Here is a 21,633-nt window from a genome sequence, read left to right as displayed (position 1 = left end):
CAGTCAGTCCGCTCTTGGCAGACTGAACCTTCTGGACCATCGCACTCATAATAGTGCGGTGCTCCTCGTCGATGGAGGCGCCTTGGAGCGCCTCCAACATATTGTCCGGCGCCTCCGGTTGGACGGGGGCCACCGGCACGGTGGGCGTGCTCCTCTTGGAAGGAGGTCCCCCGCCGGACTTTGGAACCTTTGAAGGTTCCGGAGTGGTGTCCGGCCTATAGCCGGACTTGGAGCCCTTGGGGGTTTCATCCCCTTTACTCCTGGAGTCCGGGAGGTCACCTTGTGGCGCCTCCAGGACCACCTCCTCCTGGCTTGGAACCTGTTGGGACAACACTTCGGTGTCGTCCGTAGGGCGGGGGGAGGAAGCCGACGGAAGTGAGTTCACATCTGACGAGTCCAGTGAACCGCTCGACGTCGCGTCGAGCCGGTCTTTGGGTGGGCTGCATAAACATATTCGACGTAAGGGAAAGCTGTGCAATAAACGAATACTATGAATTACTCTGGTATCCGGATACTTACGATTTTGCCAGGGGCTTGGCCCTGGGCTGCCACTCCTCTCTGCCGTTGTCGGCGTCAGTGGAGTAGTCCGGAGGAAGGGTTTTCCCCTTCTTGGACCCTCCGGCCTCCCCAGAGAGGGCGGCCTTCCTTTTCTTCTCTCCTCCCGATGGAGGGGGAGAGGTCTCTTCTTCTTCCTCCTCGTCTTCATGGGAGGAATGCGCCTCGGAACCATCGGATGATGGATCCGACACCTCCTGGCGCCGGACATTCTTTCGAGTCCCCGTGGCCTTTTTCGTGGCCTTCTTCTCTGGCACCACATAGGGTGCCGGAACCAGCAGCTTCGCCAAGCGAGCGTCCGCTGGGCCTTCGGGCAAAGGAGCCGGATAGTTGATCTGTCCAGATGTCACTTGCCAATCCTGTCAAAGGTAAGGGAGCTTAGATCCCGCATGAAGTCAAACTATGAAAAACTGATACCCTGTAAAAGGAAAAAACAGCTTACCGCATGAGCGTGACGCTGCGTACTGAATCCGCGATCCTCGGTAGCGGATGCGGGGGCCTCGGCGCCCTTGAAAAGCACCTTCCAGGCATCTTCATACGTCGTGTCGAAGAGCCTTCTCGGAGTTTGGTGCCGCGCCGGGTCTAACTCCCACAGGCTGAAAGCCCGTTGTTGACACGGGAGGATCAGGCGGATGAGCATAACCTGGACTACGTTGACAAGTTTGAGCTTCTTGTCCACCAGGGTTTGGATGCATGTTTGGAGTCCGGTCAGCTCTCCTTTCTTACCCCACGACAGGCCCGTCTCCTTCCAGGAGGTGAGCCGCGTAGGGGGTCCAGATCGAAACTCGGGGGGTGCGACCCATTCGGCGTCGCGCGGCTCGGTGATGTAAAACCACCCCGATTGCCACCCCTTCAGGGCCTCCACAAAGGAGCCCTCGAGCCATAGGACGTTGGCCATCTTGCCCACCATGGCGCCTCCGCACTCCGCCTGGTTGCCGCACACCACCTTCGGCTTGACATTGAAAGTCTTGAGCCATAGGCCGAAATGGGGGTGGATGCGGAGGAAAGCCTCGCACACGACGATAAACGCCGAGATGTTGAGGACAAAGTTCGGGGCCAGATCGTGGAAATCCAGGCCATAGTAGAACATGTTCCCCCGGACAAGTGGGTGGAGAGGGAAGCCCAGTCCACGGAGGAAATGGGGGAGGAACACCACCCTCTCATGGGGCCTAGGGGTGGGGATGAGCTGCCCCTTTTCGGGAAGCAGGTACGCGATGTCGTTAGACAGGTATCCGGCCTTCCTCAGCTTTTTGATGTGTCCCTCCATGACGGAGGAGACCATCCACTTGCCTCCCGCTCCGGACATGGCTGGAGAAGGTTGAGGTGGGGAGTGCGGACTTGGGCGCTGGAGCTTGAGTGCACAAGAATGGATAGGCGAAGGAGGAAGAAGGCGTAGGTGAAAAGGTGGATCCTTATCCCCTTATATGGGTGGACGCAACTACATGTCCCCACCAGCCTGGTAAAACTCACTTATCTCCAAGCGCCATAATCAATGGCGTGGTTGGGTTACCCATGCCCGTATTGATGAGAATCCCGGGATAAGGGGACACGATCTTTGCTTTAACAAGACGTGCCAAGGAAACCGCCTCGCATAACGCGCTGAGGTGGGATAATGAAACGACTCGGATAAAGGCTTGGCCGTGGTGTGTCACATACGGAATGCGTCAGCAGATTAGATTGGTGTAAATATTATTCTCTCTATGGCAATATGTGGAAACTTATTTTGCAGAGCCGGACACTATCTTTGTGTTCAAAATCTTCTATGAAGTACTTGGAGGAGGAACCCGCCTTGCAATGCCGAAGACAATCTGCGCGCCGGACTCGTCGTCATTGAAGCCTGGTTCAGGGGCTATTGAGGGAGTCCTGGATTAGGGGGTGTTTGGATAGCCGGACTATACCTTCAGCCGGACTCCTGGACTATGAAGATACAAGATTAAAGACTCCGTCCCGTGTCCGGAAGGGACTTTCCTTGGCGTGGAAGGCAAGCTTGGCGATACGGATATGAAGATCTCCTACCATTGTAACCGACTTTGTGTAACCCTAACCCTCTCCGGTGTCTATATAAACCGGAGGGTTTTAGTCCGTAGGACAACATACACAACAACAATCATACCATAGGCTAGCTTCTAGGGTTTAGCCTCTTCGATCTCGTGGTAGATCTACTCTTGTACTACCCATATCATCAATATTAATCAAGCAGGACGTAGGGTTTTACCTCCATCGAGAGGGCCTGAACCTGGGTAAAACTTCGTGTCCCTTGCCTCCTATTACCATCCGGCCTAGACGCGCAGTTCGCACAGTTTGGGACCCCCTACCCGAGATCCACCGGTTTTGACACCGACAATGATCCATAAACCCCAAGGTGAAAACAATTGGGATACTTTCCGGTGATGACCATAGTTTGAGGAGTTCATGTATTCACCGTGTGTTTATGCTTTGTTCCGGTTCTCTATTAAAAGGAGGCCTTAATGTTCCTTAGTTTCCTTATGACCCTGCTACCACGGGAGGGTAGGACAAAAGATGCCATGCAAGTTCTTTTCCATAAGCACGTATGACTATTTACAGAATACATGCCTACATTATATTTGTGAACTGGAGCTAGTTTTGTGTTGCCCTAGGTTATGACTGTTATATGATGAATATTATCCAACATAATCACCGATCCAATGCCTACGAGCTTTTCCTATATTGTTCTTGATAAGTTACTATTGCTATTGCTACTATTACAACTGATACAAAACTATTACTGTTCTTACCATTACCACTGCTATTGTCACTACTACTATCAAACTATCATATTACTATGCTACTGATCACTTTGCTGTAGATAGTTAGTCTCCAGGTGTGGTTGAATTGACAACTCAACTGCTAATACTTACAAATATTATGTGGCTCCCCTTGTGTCGAATCTATAAATTTGGGTTGAATACTCTATCCTAAAAAACTGTTGTGAACCCCTATACTTGTGGGTTATTAGTCTTAGTTGGGCATGTTGAAGACCACCTTTACGTGATTGATTTCTCAAAAGAGAAAAATCATCTTGCAACATGCGTGATGACCAAGGCCGGCGTCGGGTGGCTATGGCACCGACGGCTAGCCCACGTTGGCATGAGAAATTTTCAAGCTCTCTTAAAGGGGGGCACATCCTTGGACTAACTAATGTGTCTTTCGCCAAAGATCCTCCTTGTAGTGCTTGCACTGCCGGAAAACTACATGAAAAATCTCATAAAGTGAAGACTATCATCACCACCTTGAGGTCTCTCAAGCTTATCCACTTGGATCTCTTTGGGCCTCCATCTTATGATAGTATGGGAGGGAGGAGGTATTGCCTTGTCATTGTCGATGACTTTACAAGATATACATGGGTTTTATTTCTCAAAAATAAAGATGAAACTCAAGACACCTTCATCAACTTTGCCAAAGAATATCAATGTTGACATAATTGTGAGATCGAGGCAATTCAAAGTGACAATGGCACTGAGTTCAAGAATTGTAGGATGGACGAGTTCTTGAGTGATGAGGGTATAAAGCATCAATATGCCGCGCCATATATTCCCCCAAAAAATGGTGTTGCGTAGAGGAAGAATTGGACTCTCGTTGAGATAGCTAGGACCATGCTTGACGAGTAGAAGTCTCCATACAAGCTTTTGGCCGAAGCCATCAACACAAAGTGTCATGCTTCAAACCGGCTTTATCTTCGCAAGCTCAAGAACAAGACGTCGTATGAACTCCTAATCGGGAGAAAGCCTAACATCAAATACTTTAGAGTATTCGGTTGTATGTGTTCCATTCTAAACAAAAAATCTTGTTTAGCAAAGTTTGAGACTAAAACTTATCAGGGCATATTTGTTGGATATGCATCAAACTCTCATGCTTACCGAGTTCTCGACAAATCCACCGGATGCATTACAGAAATGGTAAATGTGGAGTTCAATGAAGACAACGGCTCCCGTGTGTAGTAAATTGTTCCTAGTACTGTAGGTGATGAGGCTCCTTCACAAGCTATAAGGACTATGGGGATAGGCCACATTCGTCCACAAGAAACACCCTAAGTCCAAGTAGAAGAAGAAGGAGTAAGAGCTCCTCTTGTGGAGTCTCCACAAGGGAAGTCATCACCACCACCACTTGTACAAGATGCTACGAGATATCATGAACCTATCAAGATCTAGTCCCTCATGTTCCTGAGAAAGATCAAGGGCAAGCTCAACCAAATGGTGAAGAACCAATTATCGAGGCTCAAGATCAAGCTCAAGTTATAGATCAAGATCAAGATCAACCCCAAGAACAAGTTCTTCATCATCGTCACTTCCTAATGAATAAGAACCTATGGTCGTGAATAGACGGGTGTCTCCAAGGCTAAAACAATCTCAAGGGAAAGCTTCTTCATCAAGTTGAAAACCAAGTGAAGAAGAGCTTGCATTCAACGAGCAAAAAGTGGCCGCCAAGTTAAAGCATCTTCAACAACTCACCCAGAACATCTATGGAAGCACAAAAAAAGGGGGTAACTACTCGTAGACGTTTGGCAAACTTTTGAGAACATCACTCATTTGTCTCTTGTGTTGATCCGCTTAAGGTTGAATATGTGCTTGACGACCCGGATTGGGTTGATGCCATGCATGAAGAACTCAACAACTTCACCCGCAATAAAGTATGGACACTTGTGGAGAGACCCAAGGATCAGCATAATGTCATTGGAACAAAGTGGATCTTCAAGAACAAACAAGATGAACATGGACAAGTAACTAGAAACAAGGCAAGGTTAGTGGCACAAGGATTCACCCAAGTTGAAGGTTTGGACTTTGGTGAAACATTTGCCCCCGTTGACCGTCTTGATTCCATTCGCATCTTGCTTGCATATGCCTCTCATCATGATTTTAAATCGTAACAAATGGATGTGAAGAGTGCATTTGTTAATGGTCCTCTTAAGGAGTTGGTGTACGTCAAGCAACCTCCCGGTTTCAACGACCCCGATCACCCCTCTCACGTTTATGAACTCCATAAGGCTCTCTATGGATTTAAACAAGCACCTCGTGCTTGGTATGATCACCTTATGGCGTTCCTAAGTGAGAAGGGGTTCCATATCGTGGCAATAGATTCCATCTCTTCACAAAGAGTGTAAAAGGAGAATTTTGTGTGTGCCAAATATATGTTGATGATATTATCTTTGGTTCCACTAACCATGCTATTAACATTGAGTCCTATGACTAAGGAATTTGCCGTGAGCATGATGGGAGAGTAGAAATTCTTCCTCGGTTTTCAAGTAAAGCAATTGAGAGGAGGAACCTTCATCAATCAATCTCTTTATATTTAAGACAAGCTCAAGACGTTCAAAATGTAAGATGTCAAGCCCATTAAGACACCCATGCCCACAAATGGCCAACTTAATCTTGATCCCAATGGTAAAGAAGTGGATCAAATGGTATATTGATGTCTACTACACAACCTTCTTCTTGTAGACGTTGTTGGGCCTCCAAGTGCAGAGGTTTGTAGGACAGTAGCAAATTTCCCTCAAGTGGATGACCTAAGGTTTATCAATCCATAGGAGGCGTAGGATGAAGATGGACTCTCTCAAGCAACCCTGCAACCAAATAACAAAGAGTCTCTTGTGTCCCCAACACACCCAATACAATGGTAAATTGTATAGGTGCACTAGTTTGGCGAAGAGATGGTGATACAAGTGGTATATGGATGGTAGATAAAGGTTTTTGTAACCTGAAAATATAAAACAAGCAAGGTAACTAATGATAAAAGTGAGCGTAAACAGTATTGCAATGCGTTGAAACAAGGCCTATGGTTCATACTTTCACTAGTGCAAGTCCTCTTAACAATAATAACATAATTGGATCATATAACTATCCCTCAACATGCAACAAAGAGTCACTCCAAAGTCACTAATAGCGGAGAACAAACGAAGAGATTATGGTAGGGTATGAAACCACCTCAAAGTTATTCTTTCCAATCAATCCGTTGGGCTATTCCTATAAGTGTCACAAACAGCCCTAGAGTTCGTACTAGAATAACACCTTAAGACACAAATCAATCAAAGCCCTAATGTCACCTAGATACTCCAATGTCACCTCAAGTATCCGTGGGTATGATTATACGATATGCATCACACAATCTCAGATTCATCTATTCAACCAACACATAGAACCTCAAAGAGTGCCCCAAAGTTTCTACCGGAGAATCACGACGAAAACGTGTGCCAACCCCTATGCATAGGTTCATGGGCGGAACCCGCAAGTTGATCACCAAAACATACGTCAAGTGAATCATGTGATATCCCATTGTCACCACAGATACGCATGGCAAGACATACATCAAGTGTTCTCAAATCTTTAAAGACTCAATCTGATAAGATAACTTCAAAGGGAAAACTCAATCCATTACAAGAGAGTAGAGGGGGAGAAGAAACATAAGATCCAACTATAATAGCAAAGCTCGTGATACATCAAGATCGTGTCAAATCAAGAACACGAGAGAGAGAGAGAGATCAAACACATAGCTACTGGTACATACCATCAGCCCCGAGGGAGAACTACTCCCTCCTCGTCATGGAGAGCACCGGCATGATGAATATGGACACCGAAGAGGGTTCCCCCCTATGGCAGGGTGCCGGAACGGGTCTAGATTGGTTTTCGGTGGCTACGGAGGCTTCTGACGGCGGAACTCCCGATCTATTCTGCTCCCCGGTTGTTTTAGGGTATATGGATATATATAGGCAGAAGAAATACGTCAGGGGAGCCACGAGGGGCCCACGAGGGTGGAGGGCGCGCCCCTGCCTCGTGGCTCCCTTGTTTCTTTCCTGATGTGCAATCCAAGTCTATCGGGTAGCCTTCCTTCCAAAAATAACTTCTCCAGAAGGTTTCATTCCGTTTCGACTCTGTTTGATATTCCTTTTCTTCGAAACACTGAAACAAGGGGAAAAACAGGAACTGGCACTGGGCTCTGGGTCAATAGATTAGTCCCAAAAATAATATAAAAGTGGATAATAAAGCCCAATAATGTCCAAAACAGAAGATAATATAGCATGGAGCAATCAAAAATGATAGATACGTTGGAGACGTATCAACATCCCCAAGCTTAATTCCTGCTCGTCCTCGAGTAGGTAAATGATAAAACCAGAATTTTTGATGCGGGGTGCTACTTGGCATAATTTCAATGTGATTCTTCTTAATTGTGGTATGAATATTCAGATCCATAAGATTCAAGAAAATTTTTTAATATTGACATAAAAATAATAATACTTCAAGCATACTAACTAAGCAATCATGTCTTCTCAAAATAACATGGCCAAAAAAGTTCATCCCTACAAAATCATATAGTTTGGTCATGCTCCATTTTCGTCACACAAGAATGCCCTCATCATGCACAACCCCGATGACAAGCCAAGCAATTGTTTCATACTTTAGTAATCTCAAACTTTTTTCAACTTTCACGCAATACATGAGCATGAGCCATGGATATAGCACTATGGGTGGAATAGAATATGATGATGGGGGTTATGTGGAGAAGACAAAAAAGGAGAAAGTCTCACATCAACGAGGCTAATCAATGGGCTATGGAGATGCCCATCGGTTGATGTTAATGCAAGGAGTAGGGATTTCCATGCAACGGATGCACTAGAGCTATAAATGTATGAAAGGTCAATAAAATAAACTAAATGGGTGTGCATCCAACTTGCTTGCTCACAAAGACCTAGGGCACTTGAGGAGGCCCATTGTTGGAATATACAAGCCAAGTTCTATAATGAAAAATTCCCACTAGTATATGAAAGTGACAAAACAAGAGACTCTCTATCATGAGGATTATGGTGCTACTTTGAAGCACAAGTGTGGCAAAGGATAGTAGCATTGTCCCTTCTCTCTTTTCTCTCTTTTTTATGGCCTTTCTCTTTTTTGGGGGGCCTTCTCTTTTTTTTATGGCCTTTCTCTTTTTTATATATATTCCTCACTTGGGACAATGCTCTAGAAAATGATGATCATCACACTTCTATTTATTTACAACTCAATGATTACAACTCGATACTAGAACAAAGTATGACTCTATATGAATGCCTCCGGCGGTGTACCGGGATATGCAATGAACCAAGAGTGACATGTATGAAATAATTATGAACGGTGGCTTTGCCACAAATACTATGTCAACTACATGATCATGCTAAGCAATATGACAATGATGAACGTGTCATGATAAACGGAATGGTGGAAAGTTGCATGGCAACATATCTCGGAATGGCTATGGAAATGCCATAATAGGTAGGTATGGTGGCTGTTTTGAGGAAGATATAAGGAGGTTTATGTGTGAAAGAGCGTATGATACGTCTCCAACGTATCTATAATTTTTTATTGCTCCATGCTATATTATCTACTGTTTTGGACATTATTGGGCTTTATTATCCACTTTTATATTATTTTTGGGACTAACCTATTAACCGGAGCCCAGCCCAGAATTGCTGTTTTTTGCCTGTTTTAGGGTTTTGAAGAAAAGGAATATCAAATGGAGTCCAAACGGAATGAAACCTTCGGGAACGGGATTTTCTCAACGAACAAGACCCAGGAGACTTCGACCCTACGTCAAGACACAAAAGAGGAGGCCACGAGGTAGGGGGCGCGCCTACCCCCCCCCCCTCCCAGGCGCGCCCTCCACCCTCGTGGGCCCCCTCGAAGCTCCACCGACATACTCCTTCCTCCTATATATACCGACGTACCCCCAAACGATCAGATACGAAGCCAAAAACCTAATTCCACCGCCGCAACTTTCTGTATCCACGAGATCCCATCTTAGGGCCTGTTCCAGAGCTCCGCCGGAGGGGGCATCAATCACGGAGGGCTTCTACATGAACACCATAGCCCTTCCGATGCAGTGTGAGTAGTTTACCTCAGACCTACGGGTCCGTAGTTAGTAGCTAGATGGCTTCTTCTCTCTTTTTGGATCTCAGTACAATGTTCTCCCCCTCTCTTGTGGAGAACTACTCGATGTAATCTTCTTTTTGCGGTGTGTTTGTTGAGATCGATGAAGTGTGGGTTTATGATCAAGTCTATCTATGAATAATACTTGAATCTTCTCTGAATTCTTTTATGTATGATTGGTTATCTTTGCAAGTCTCTTCGAATTATCAGTTTGGTTTGGCCTACTAGATTGATCTTTCTTGCAATGGGAGAAGTGCTTAGCTTTGGGTTCAATCTTGCGGTGTCCTTTCCCAGTGACAGTAGGGGCAGCAAGGCACATATTGTATTGTTGCCATCGAGGATAACAAGATGGGGTTTTCATCATATTGCATGAGTTTATCCCTCTACATCATGTCATCTTGCTTAAGGCGTTACTCTGTTTTTAACTTAATACTCTAGATGCATGCTGGATAGCGGTCGATGAGTGGAGTAATAGTAGTAGATGCATGCTGGAGTCAGTCTACTTGTCTCAGACGTGATGCCTATATACATGATCATACCTAGATATTCTCATAACTATGCTCAATTCTATCAATTGCTCAACAGTAATTTGTTCACCCACCGTAGAATACTTATGCTCTCGAGAGAAGCCACTAGTGAAACCTATGGCCCCGGGTCTATCTTTATCATATTAATCTCCTACTACTTAGTTATTTCCTTTGCTTTTTTTACTTTGCCTTTATTTTACTTTGCATCTTTATCCCAAAAATACCAAAAATATTATCTTATCATATCTATCAGATCTCACTCTCGTAAGTGGTCGTGTAGGGATTCACAACCCCTATTCGCGTTGGTTGCGAGGATTTATTTGTTTTGTGCAGGTACGAGGGACTCGCGCATGGCCTCCTACTGGATTGATACCTTGGTTCTCAAAAACTGAGGGAAATACTTACGCTACTTTGCTGCATCATCCCTTCCTCTTCAGGGAAAACCAACGCAGTGCTCAAGAGGTAGCAAGAAGTATTTCTGGCGCCGTTGCCGGGGAGGTCTACGCAAAAGTCAACATACCAAGTACCCATCACATACCCTTATCTCCCGCATTACATTATTTGCCATTTGCCTCTCGTTTTCCTCTCCCCCGCTTCACCCTTGCCGTTTTATTCGCCCTCTCTCTCTCTCTATCCTCCCTCTCTTTCTCTATTTGCCTCTTTTTGCCCGCTTGCTTTTTGTTTGCTTGTGTGTTAGTTTGCTTGCTTGTCACGATGGCTCAAGATAGTACTAAATTGTGTGACTTCACCAATACCAACAACAATGATTTTATTAGCACTCCGATTGCTCCTTTTACCGATGCTGATTCTTGTGAAATTAATACTACTTTGCTGAATCTTGTCATGAAAGATCCGTTTTCCGGCCTTCCTAGTGAAGATGCCGCTACCCATCTAAATAGCTTCGTTGATTTGTGTGATATGCAAAAGAAGAAAGATGTGGATAATGATATTGTTAAATTAAAGCTATTTCCTTTTTCGCTTAGAGATCGTGCTAAAGCTTGGTTTTCGTCTTTGCCTAAAAATAGTATTGATTCATGGAATAAGTGCAAAGATGCTTTTATCTCTAAGTATTTTCCTCCCGCTAAGATCATCTCTCTTGGAAACAATATTATGAATTTTAAGCAACTTGATCATGAACATGTTGCACAAGCTTGGGAGAGAATGATACGTAATTACCCTACTCATGGTTTAAATTTGTGGATGATTATACAAAAAATTTATGCCGAATTGAATTTGCTTCTAGAAATCTTTTAGATTCGGCCACGGGAGGCACTTTTATGGAAATCACTTTAGGAGATGCTACTAAACTCCTAGATAATATTATGGTTAATTATTCTCAATGGCATACTGAAAGATCTACTAATAAAAAGGTGCATGCGATAGAAGAAATTAATGTTTTGAGTGGAAAGATGGATGAACTTATGAAATTATTTGCTAGTAAGAGTGTTTCTTCTGATCCTAATGATATGCCCTTGTCTACTTTGATTGAGAATAATAATGAATCTATGGATGTGAATTTTTCTGGTAGGAACAATTTTGGTAACAACACGTATAGAGGAAATTTTAATCCTAGGCCTTATCCTAGTAATCCCTCTAATAATTATGGTAATTCCTACAAAAATTCTTATGGAAATTATAATAATATGCCCTCTGATTTTGAATCTAATATTAAAGAATTTATTACTTCACAAAAGAATTTTAATGCTTTGATTGAAGAAAAATTGCTTAAGATTGATGAGTTGGCTAGGAACGTTGATAGAATTTCTCTTGATGTTGATTCTTTGAAACTTAGATCTATTTCACCTAAGCATGATGTCAATGAGTCTCTCAAAGCCATGAGAATTTCCATTGATGAGTGCAAAGAAAGAACCGCTAGGATGCGTGCTAAGAAAGATGCCTTTATAAGAGCGTGTTCTTCTAGTTCCTATGAAAATAATGATGAAGATCTAAAAGTTAGTGATGTGTCCCCTATTAAATATTTGTTTTGCAATATGAATCTTGATAATGATGGGACTTGATATGATCCACCTTTACCTAGAAGGCATTCCAAGAATTCAGAATTTGTTGATCTTGATGCTAAAATTGATAAAAGTGGGATTGAAGAAATTAAAACCCTAGATGTTGCTAAACCCACTATTATGGATTTCAAGGAATTTAACTATGAAAATTTCTCTTTGATTTATTGTATTTCCTTGTTGCAATCCTTGCTAAATTATCCTCATGCTTATAGTCAAAATAAAGCGTTTATTAAACATATCGTTGATGCCTTGATGCAATATTATGAAGAAAAACTTGAATTGGAAGTTTCTATCACTAGAAAGCTTTATGATGAGTGGGAACCAACTATTAAAATTAAAATTAAAGATCATGAATGTGATGCTTTATGTGATTTCGGTGCTAGTGTTTCCACAATTCCAAAGACTTTGTGTGATTTGTTAGGTTTCCGTGATTTTGATGATTGCTCTTTAAACTTGCACCTCACGGATTCCACTATTAAGAAACCTATGGAAGAATTAATGATGTTCTTATTGTTGCGAATAGGAATTATGTGCCCATAGATTTTATTGTTCTTGACATAGATTGCAATCCTTCATGTCCTATTATTCTTGGTAGACCTTTCCTTAGAATGATTGGTGCAATTATTGATATGAAGGAAGAAAATATTAGATTCAAATTTCCATTAAGTAAAGGCATGGAACACTTTCCTAGAAAGAAAACTAAATTACCTTATGAATATATTATGAGAGTCACTTATGGATTGCCTACCAAAGATGGCAATACCTAGATCTATCCTTGCTTGTTATGCCTAGCTAGGGGCGTTAAACGATAGCGCTTGTTGGGAGGCAACAGAATTTTATTTTTATTCCTTGCTTTTTGCTCCTGTTTAGTAATAAATAATGTATCTAGACTCTGTTTTGGTTGTGTTTTTTGTGTTTAATTAGTCTTTGTGCCAAGTAGAACCATTGGGTAGACTTGGGGAAAGTCTTGTTACACTTGCTGTAAAAAAAACAGAAACTTTAGCACTCACAAGAACTGCTGCCATTTATATTTGGAAAGTGATATTTAGTTAATTATTTTTGAAGATGATTAATATATAAATTCCTCACGTCCAACAATTTATTTTAGAATTTTTGGGGTTCCAGATCTTGCGCTAGCTACAGATTACTACAGACTGTTCTGTTTTTGACAGATTCTGTTTTTCGTGTGTTGTTTGCTTATTTTGATGAATCTATGGCTAGTAAAATAGTTTATAAACCATAGAGAAGTTGTAATACAGTAGGTATAACACCAATATAAATAAAGAATGAGTTCATTACAGTACCTTGAAGTGGTCTTTTGTTTACTTTCGCTAACGGAGCTCACGAGATTTTCTACTTTAAGTTTTGTGTTGTGAAGTTTTCAAGTTTTGGGTAAGGATTTGATGGATTGTGGAACAAGAAGAGCCTAAGCTTTGGGATTACCATGGCACCCCCAAGATAATCTAAGGACACCTAAAAGCCAAAGCTTGGGGATGCCACAGAAGGCATCCCCTCTTTCGTCTACTTCTATCGGTAACTTTACTTGGAGCTATATTTTTATTCGCCACATGATATGTGTTTTGCTTGGAGCGTCTTGTATGATTTGAGTCTTTACTTTTTAGTTTACCACAATCATCCTTTCTGTACACACCTTTTTAGTTTACTCTATGTGATTCGCTTATATCTTTTGAGTTATATAGTTTTGCTCTAGTACTTCACTTATATCTTTTAGAGCACGGTGGTGGATTTGTTTTATAGAAACTATTGATCTCTCATGCTTCACTTAGATTATTTTGAGAGTCTTAAATAGCATGGTAATTTACTTAAAATCCTAATATTCTAGGTATTCAAGAATAATAATAAAATTTTCTTATGAGTGTTTTGAATACTAAGAGAAGTTTGATGCTTGATGATTGTTTTGAGATATGGAGGTAATAATATCAAATTCATGCTAGTTGAGTAGTTGTGAAATTGAGAAATGCTTGTGTTGAAGTTTGCAAGTCCCGTAGCATGCACGTATGGTAAACATTATGTAACAAATTTGAAACATGAGGTGTTATTTGATTGTCCTCCTTATGAGTGGCGGTCGGGGACGAGCGATGGTCTTTTCCTACCAATCTACCCCCCTAGGAGCATGCGCATAGTGCCGAGGTTTTTGATGACTTGTAGATTTTTGCAATAAGTATGTGAATTCTTTATGACTAATGTTGAGTCCATGGATTATACGCAATCTCACCCTTCCATCCTTGCTAGCCTCTTCGGTACCGTGCATTGCCCTTTCTCACATTGAGAGTTGGCGCAAACTTCGCCGGTGCATCCAAACCCCATGATATGATATGCTCTTTCACACATAAACCTCCTTATATATTCCTCAAAACAGCCACCATACCTACCTATTATGGCATTTCCATAGCCATTCCGAGATATATTGCCATGCAACTTTCCACCATTCCGTTTATCATGACACATTCATCATTGTCATAATGCTTAGCATGATCATGTAGTTGACATAGTATTTGTGGCAAAGCCACCGTTCATAATTCTTTCATACATGTCACTCTTGGTCCATTACATATCTTGGTACACTGCCAGAGGCATTCATATAGAGTCATCTTTTGTTCTAGTATCGAGTTGTAATCATTGAGTTGTAAATAAATAGAAGTGTGATGATCATCATTTTCTAGAGCATTGTCCCAAGTGAGGAATTATAAAAAAAATAAAGGCCATAAAAAAAGAGAGAAGGCCCAAAAAAATAAAAAAATGAGAGAAAAAGAGAGAAGGGACAATGTTACTATCCTTTGCCACACTTGTGCTTCAAAGTAGCACCGTAATCTTCATGATAGAGAGTCTCTTGTTTTGTCACTTTCATAAACTAGTGGGAATTTTCATTATAGAACTTGGCTTGTATATTCCAACAATGGGCCTCCTCAAGTGCACTAGGTCTTCATGAGCAAGCAAGTTGGATGCACACCCACTTAGTTTCTTTTGTTGAGCTTTCATACATTTATAGCTCTAGTGCATCCGTTGCATGGCAATCCCTACTCCTTGCATTAACATCAATCGGTGGGCATCTCCATAGCCCATTGATTAGCCTCGTTGATGTGAGACTTTCTCCTTTTTGTCTTCTCCACATAACCCCCCTCATTATACTCTATTCCACCCATAGTGCTATGTCCATGGCTCGCGCTCATATATTGCGTGAAAGTTTATAGGTTTGAGATTACTAAAGTATGAAACAATTGATTGGCTTGTCATCGGGGTTGTGCATGATGAGAGCATTCTTGTGTGACGAAAATGGAGCATGACTAAACTATATGATTTTGTAGGGATGAACTTTCTTTGGCCATGTTATTTTGAGAAGACATAATTGCTTTTTTAGTATGCTTGAAGTATTATTATTTCTATGTCAATATGAAATTTTGTCTTGAATCGTTCAGATCTGAATATTCATACCACAATTAAGAAGAATTACATTAAAATTATGCCAAGTAGCACTCTGCATCAAAAATTCTGTCTTTTTTCATTTACCTACTTGAGGACGAGCAGGAATTAAGCTTGGGGATGCTTGATACGTCTCCAACGTATCTATAATTTTGATTGCTCCATGCTATATTATCTACTGTTTTGGACATTATTAGGCTTTATTATCCACTTTTATATTAGTTTTGGGACTAACCTATTAACCGGAGGCCCAGCCCAGAATTGCTGTTTTTGCCTGTTTTAGGGTTTTGAAGAAAAGGAATATCAAACGGAGTCCAAACGGAATGAAACCTTCGGGAACGTGATTTTCTCAACGAACAAGACCCATGAGACTTGGACCCTACGTCAAGACACAAAAGAGGAGGCCACGAGGTAGGGGGCGCGCCTACCCCCCAAGCGCGCCCTCCACCCTCGTGGGCCCCCTGTTGCTCCACCGACATACTCCTTCCTCCTATATATACCTACGTATCCCCGAACAATCAGATACGGAGCCAAAAACCTAATTCCACTGCCGCAACTTTCTGTATCCACGAGATCCCATCTTGGGGCCTGTTTCGGGGCTCCGCCGGAGGGGGCATCGATCACGGAGGGCTTCTACATCAACACCATAGTGTGAGTAGTTCACCTCAGACCTACGGGTCCATAGTTAGTAGCTAGATGGCTTCTTCTCTCTTTTTGGATCTCAATAGAATGTTCTCCCCCTCTCTTGTGGAGAACTATTTGATGTAATCTTGTTTTTGCGGTGTGTTTGTTGAGACCGATGAATTGTGGGTTTATGATCAAGTCTATCTATGAATAATATTTGAATCTTCTCTGAATTCTTTTATGTATGACTGGTTATCTTTACAAGTCTCTTTGAATTATCAGTTTGGTTTGGCCTACTAGATTGATCTTTCTTGCAATGGGAGAAGTGCTTAGCTTTGGGTTCAATCTTGCGGTGTCCTTTCCCAGTGACAGTAGGGGCAGCAAGGCACATATTGTATTGTTGCCATCGAGGATAACAAGATGGGGTTTTCATCATATTGCATGAGTTTATCCCTCTACATCATGTCATCTTGCTTAAGGCGTTACTCTGTTTTTAACTTAATACTCTAGATGCATGTTGGATAGCGGTCGATGGGTGGAGTAATAGTAGTAGATGCAGGCAAGAGTCGGTCTACTTTTCTCGGACGTGATGCCTATATACATGATCATACCTAGATATTCTCATAACTATGCTCAATTCTGTCAATTGCTTAATAGTAATTTTTTCACCCACCGTAGAATAATTATGCTCTCGAGAGAAGCCACTAGTCAAACCTATGGCCCCCGGGTCTATCTTTATCATATTAATGTCCTACTGCTTAGTTATTTACTTTGCTTTTTTACTTTGCCTTTATTTTACTTTGCATCTTTATCCCAAAAATACCAAAAATATTATCTTATCATATCTATCAGATCTCACTCTCGTAAGTGGCCGTGTAGGGATTCACAACCCCTATTCGCGTTGGTTGTGAGGATTTATTTGTTTTGTGCAGGTACGAGGGACTCGCGCGTAGCCTCCTACTGGATTGATACCTTGGTTCTCAAAAACTGAGGGAAATACTTACGCTACTTTGCTGCATCATCCCTTACGCTACTTTGATGCACCGGCAAAGTTTGCACCAACTCTCAATGTGAGAAAGGGCAATGCACGGTACCGAAGAGGCTAGAAATGATGGAAGGGTGAGAGTGCGTATAATCCATGGACTCAACATTAGTCATAAAGAACTCACATACTTATTGCAAAAATCTACAAGTCATCAAAAACCAAGCACTACGCGCATGCTCCTAGGGGGATAGATTGGTAGGAAAAGACCAACGCTCGTCCCCGACCGCCACTCATAAGGAAGACAATCAAATAACACCTCATGTTTCAAATTTGTTACACAACGTTTACCATACGTGCATGCTACGGGACTTGCAAACTTCAACACAAGTATTCCTCAAATTCACAACTACTCAACTAGCACAACTTTGATATTACTATCTCCATATCTCAAAACAATTATCGAGTATCAAAGTTCTCTTAGTATTCAATGCACTCTATATGAAAGTTTTTATTATATCCCTCTTGGATGCCCATCATATTAGGACTAGTTTCATAACCAAAGCAAATTACAATTCTGTTCTAAAGACTCTCAAAATAATATAAGTGAAGCATGAGAGATCAATTATTTCTACAAAATAAAACCACCACTGTGCTCTAAAAAGATATAAGTGAAGCACTAGAGCAAATGACAAACTACTCCGAAAGATATAAGTGAAGATCAATGAGTAGTCGAATAATTATGCAACTATGTGAAGACTCTTTAACATTTAATAATTTCAGATCTTGGTATTTTATTCAAACAGCAAGCAAAACAAAAGAAAATAAAATGACGCTCCAAGCAAAACACATATCATGTGGCGAATAAAAATATAGCTCCAAGTAAAGTTACCGATGAACGAAGACGAAAGAGGGGATGCCTTACGGGGCATCCCCAAGCTTAGGCTCTTGGTTGTCCTTGAATATTTCCTTGGGGTGCCTTGGGAATCCCCAAGCTTAGGCTCTTGCCACTCCTTGTTCCATAGTCCATCGAATCTTTACCCAAAACTTGAAAACTTCACAACACAAAACTTAACAGAAAACTCGTAAGCTCTGTTAGTATAAGAAAATAAATCACCACTTAGGTACTGTTGTGAACTCATTCTAAATTCATATTTGTGTAATATCTACTGTATTCCAACTTATCTATGGTTCATACCCTCCGATACTACTCATAGATTCATCTAAATAAGCAAACAACACGATGAAAACAGAATCTGTCAAAAACAGAACAGTCTGTAGTAATCTGTAGGTTTAGACCACTTATGGAACTCATAAAATTCTCAAATAAATTGGTGGACCTGAGGGATTTATCTATTAATCATCTTCAAAAAGAATTAACTAAATAGCGCTCTCCAATAAAAAATGGCAGCAATTCTCGTGAGCGCTAAAGTTTCTGTTTTTTACAGCATGATCGCAAAGACTTCACCCAAGTCTTCCCAAAGGTTCTACTTGGCACAAACGCTAATTGAACACATAAAACCACATCTAAACATAGGCTAGATGATTAATTTATTACTAAACAGTAACAAAAAGCAAGGAATAAAAATAAAATTGGGTTTCCTCCCAACAAGCGCTAACGTTTAACGCCCCTAGCTAGGCACGATGATTTCAATGGTGCTCACATAAAAGATAAGAATTGAAACATAAAGAGAGCATCATGAAGAATATGACTAGCACATTTGAGTCTAACCCACTTCCTATGCATAGGGATTTTGTGAGCAAACAACTTATGGGAACAACAATCAACTAGCATAGGAAGGTAAAACAAGCATAACTTCAAAACTTTAAGCACATAGAGAGGAAACTTTGTATTATTGCAATTCCTACAAGCATATATTCCTCCCTCATAATAATTTTTATTAGCATCATGAATGAATTCAACAATATAACCAGCACCTAAAGCATTATTTTCATGATCTACTTGCATAGAAAATTTACTACTCTCCACATAAGCAAAATTCTTCTCATTCAGAATAGTAGTAGGAGCAAACTCAACAAAATAACTATCATGTGATTGAAAATTAAGATCAAGATGACAAGTTTCATGGTTATAATTATTCTTTAAAGCATACGTGTCATCACAATAATCATCATAGATAGGAGGCATGCTTTCATCATAGTAAATTTGCTCATCAAAGCTTGGGGGACAAAAAATATCATCTTCATCAAACATAGCTTCCCCAAGCTTATGGCTTTGCATATCATTAGCATCATGGATATTCAAGGAATTCATACTAACAACATTGCAATCATGCTCATCGTTCAAAGATTTAGTGCCAAACATTTTAATGCATTCTTCTTCTAACACTTTGGCACAATTTTCCTTTCCATCATACTCACGAAGGACATTAAAAAGATGAAGCGTATGAGGCAAACTCAATTCCATTTTTTTGTACTTTTCTTTTATAAACTAAACTAGTGCTAAAACAAGAAACAAAAAGATTCGATTGCAAGATCTAAAGATATACCTTGAAGCACTCACCTCCCCGGCAACGGCGCCAGAAAAGAGCTTAGTTGACGGGGTGTTAGTGTCGCTTACCTAGCCTCCCCGGCAACGGCGCCAGAAAAGAGCTTGATGTCTACAACACAACCTTCTTATTGTAGACGTTGTTGGGCCTCCAAGTGCAGAGATATGTAGGACAGTAGCAAATTTCCCTCAAGTGGATGACCTAAGGATTATCAATCCGTAGGAGGCGTAGGATGAAGATGGTCTCTCTCAAGCAACCCTGCAACCAAATAACAAAGAGTCTCTTGTGTCCCCAACACACCCAATACAATGGTAAATTGTATAGGTGCACTAGTTCGGCGAAGAGATGGTGATACAAGTGGTATATGGATGGTAGATAAATGTTTTTGTAATCTGAAAATATAAAAACAGCAAGGTAACTAATGATAAAAGTGAGTGTAAACGGTATTGCAATGCGTTGAAAAAAGGTCTAGGGTTCATACTTTCACTAGTGCAAGTCCTCTCAACAATAATAACATAATTGGATCATATAACTATCCCTAAACATGCAACAAAGAGTCACTCCAAAGTCACTAATAGCGGAGAACAAACGAAGAGATTATGGTAGGGTACGAAACCACCTCAAAGTTATTCTTTCCAATCAATCCGTTGGGCTATTCCTGTAAGTGTCACAAACAGCCCTAGAGTTCGTACTAGAATAACACCTTAAGACACAAATCAATCAACACCCTAATGTCACCTAGATACTCCAATGTAACCTCAAGTATCCGTGGGTATGATTATACGATATCAATCACACAATCTCAGATTCATCTATTCAACCAACACATAGAACCTCAAAGAGTGCCCCAAAGTTTCTACCGGAGAATCATGATGAAAACGTATGCCAACCCCTATGCATAGGTTCATGGGCGGAACCCGCAAGTTGATCACCAAAACATACATCAAGTGAATCATGTGATATCCCATTGTCACCACAGATACGCACGGCAAGACATACATCAAGTGTTCTCAAATCTTTAAAGACTCAATCTGATGAGATAACTTCAAAGGGAAAACTCAATCCATTACAAGAGAGTAGAGGGGGGGGGGAAGAAACATAAGATCCAACTATAATAGCAAAGCTCGCGATACATCAAGATTGTGTCAAATCAAGAACACGAGAGAGAGAGAGAGAGAGATCAAACACATAGCTACTGGTACATACCCTCAGCCCCGAGGGAGAACTACTCCCTCCTCGTCATGGAGAGCACCGGGATGATGAAGATGGCCACCGGAGAGGGTTCCCCCCTCCGGCAGGGTGCCCGAACGGGTCTAGATTGGTTTTCGGTGGCTACGGAGGCTTCTGGCGGTGGAACTCCCGATCTATTCTGCTCCCCGATCGTTTTAGGGTATATGGATATATATATATATATATAGGCGGAAGAAATATGTCAGGGGAGCCACGAGGGGCCCACGAGGGTGGAGGGCGCGCCCTCCTGCCTCGTGGCTCCCTCGTTTCTTTCCTGGCATGCACTCCAAGTCTATCGGGTAGCTTTCCTTCCAAAAAATAACTTCTCCAGAAGGTTTCATTCCGTTTCGACTCCATTTGATATTCCTTTTCTTCGAAACACTGAAACAAGGGAAAAAACAGGAACTGGCACTAGGCTCTGGGTCAATAGGTTAGTCCCAAAAATAATATAAAAGTGGATAATAAAGCCCAATAATGTCCAAAACAGAAGATAATATAGCATGGAGCAATCAAAAATTATAGATACGTTGGAGACGTATCATATATTGCTCCATGATCGGTTCCTTGCTTTACCTTTGTGCATCTAGACTGAATATTATGTTGAGTCTCTGTATATGTGCAAGATTTCAATCCGCTCCTAAGGAGAGCCATTTTTTGGTAGTGAAAAGAATCCTTCGATATTTGGTTCATACCCCAAACTTGGGCCTTTGGTATCCAAAGGATCAACTTTCAAGTCAGTGGGATACTCGGATTCGGATTGGGCCAGAGACAAGGTTGATTGTAATTCCACTTCTGGTTCATGTCAATTCCTAGGGAGATCTTTGGTAAGTTGGT

Source organism: Triticum urartu, chromosome 4A (genome assembly GCF_056163025.1).
Source record: "Triticum urartu cultivar PI428250 chromosome 4A, HENAU_Tu73, whole genome shotgun sequence".
Taxonomy (NCBI): Eukaryota; Viridiplantae; Streptophyta; class Magnoliopsida; order Poales; family Poaceae; genus Triticum; species Triticum urartu.
This window is presented reverse-complemented; position numbering follows the sequence as displayed.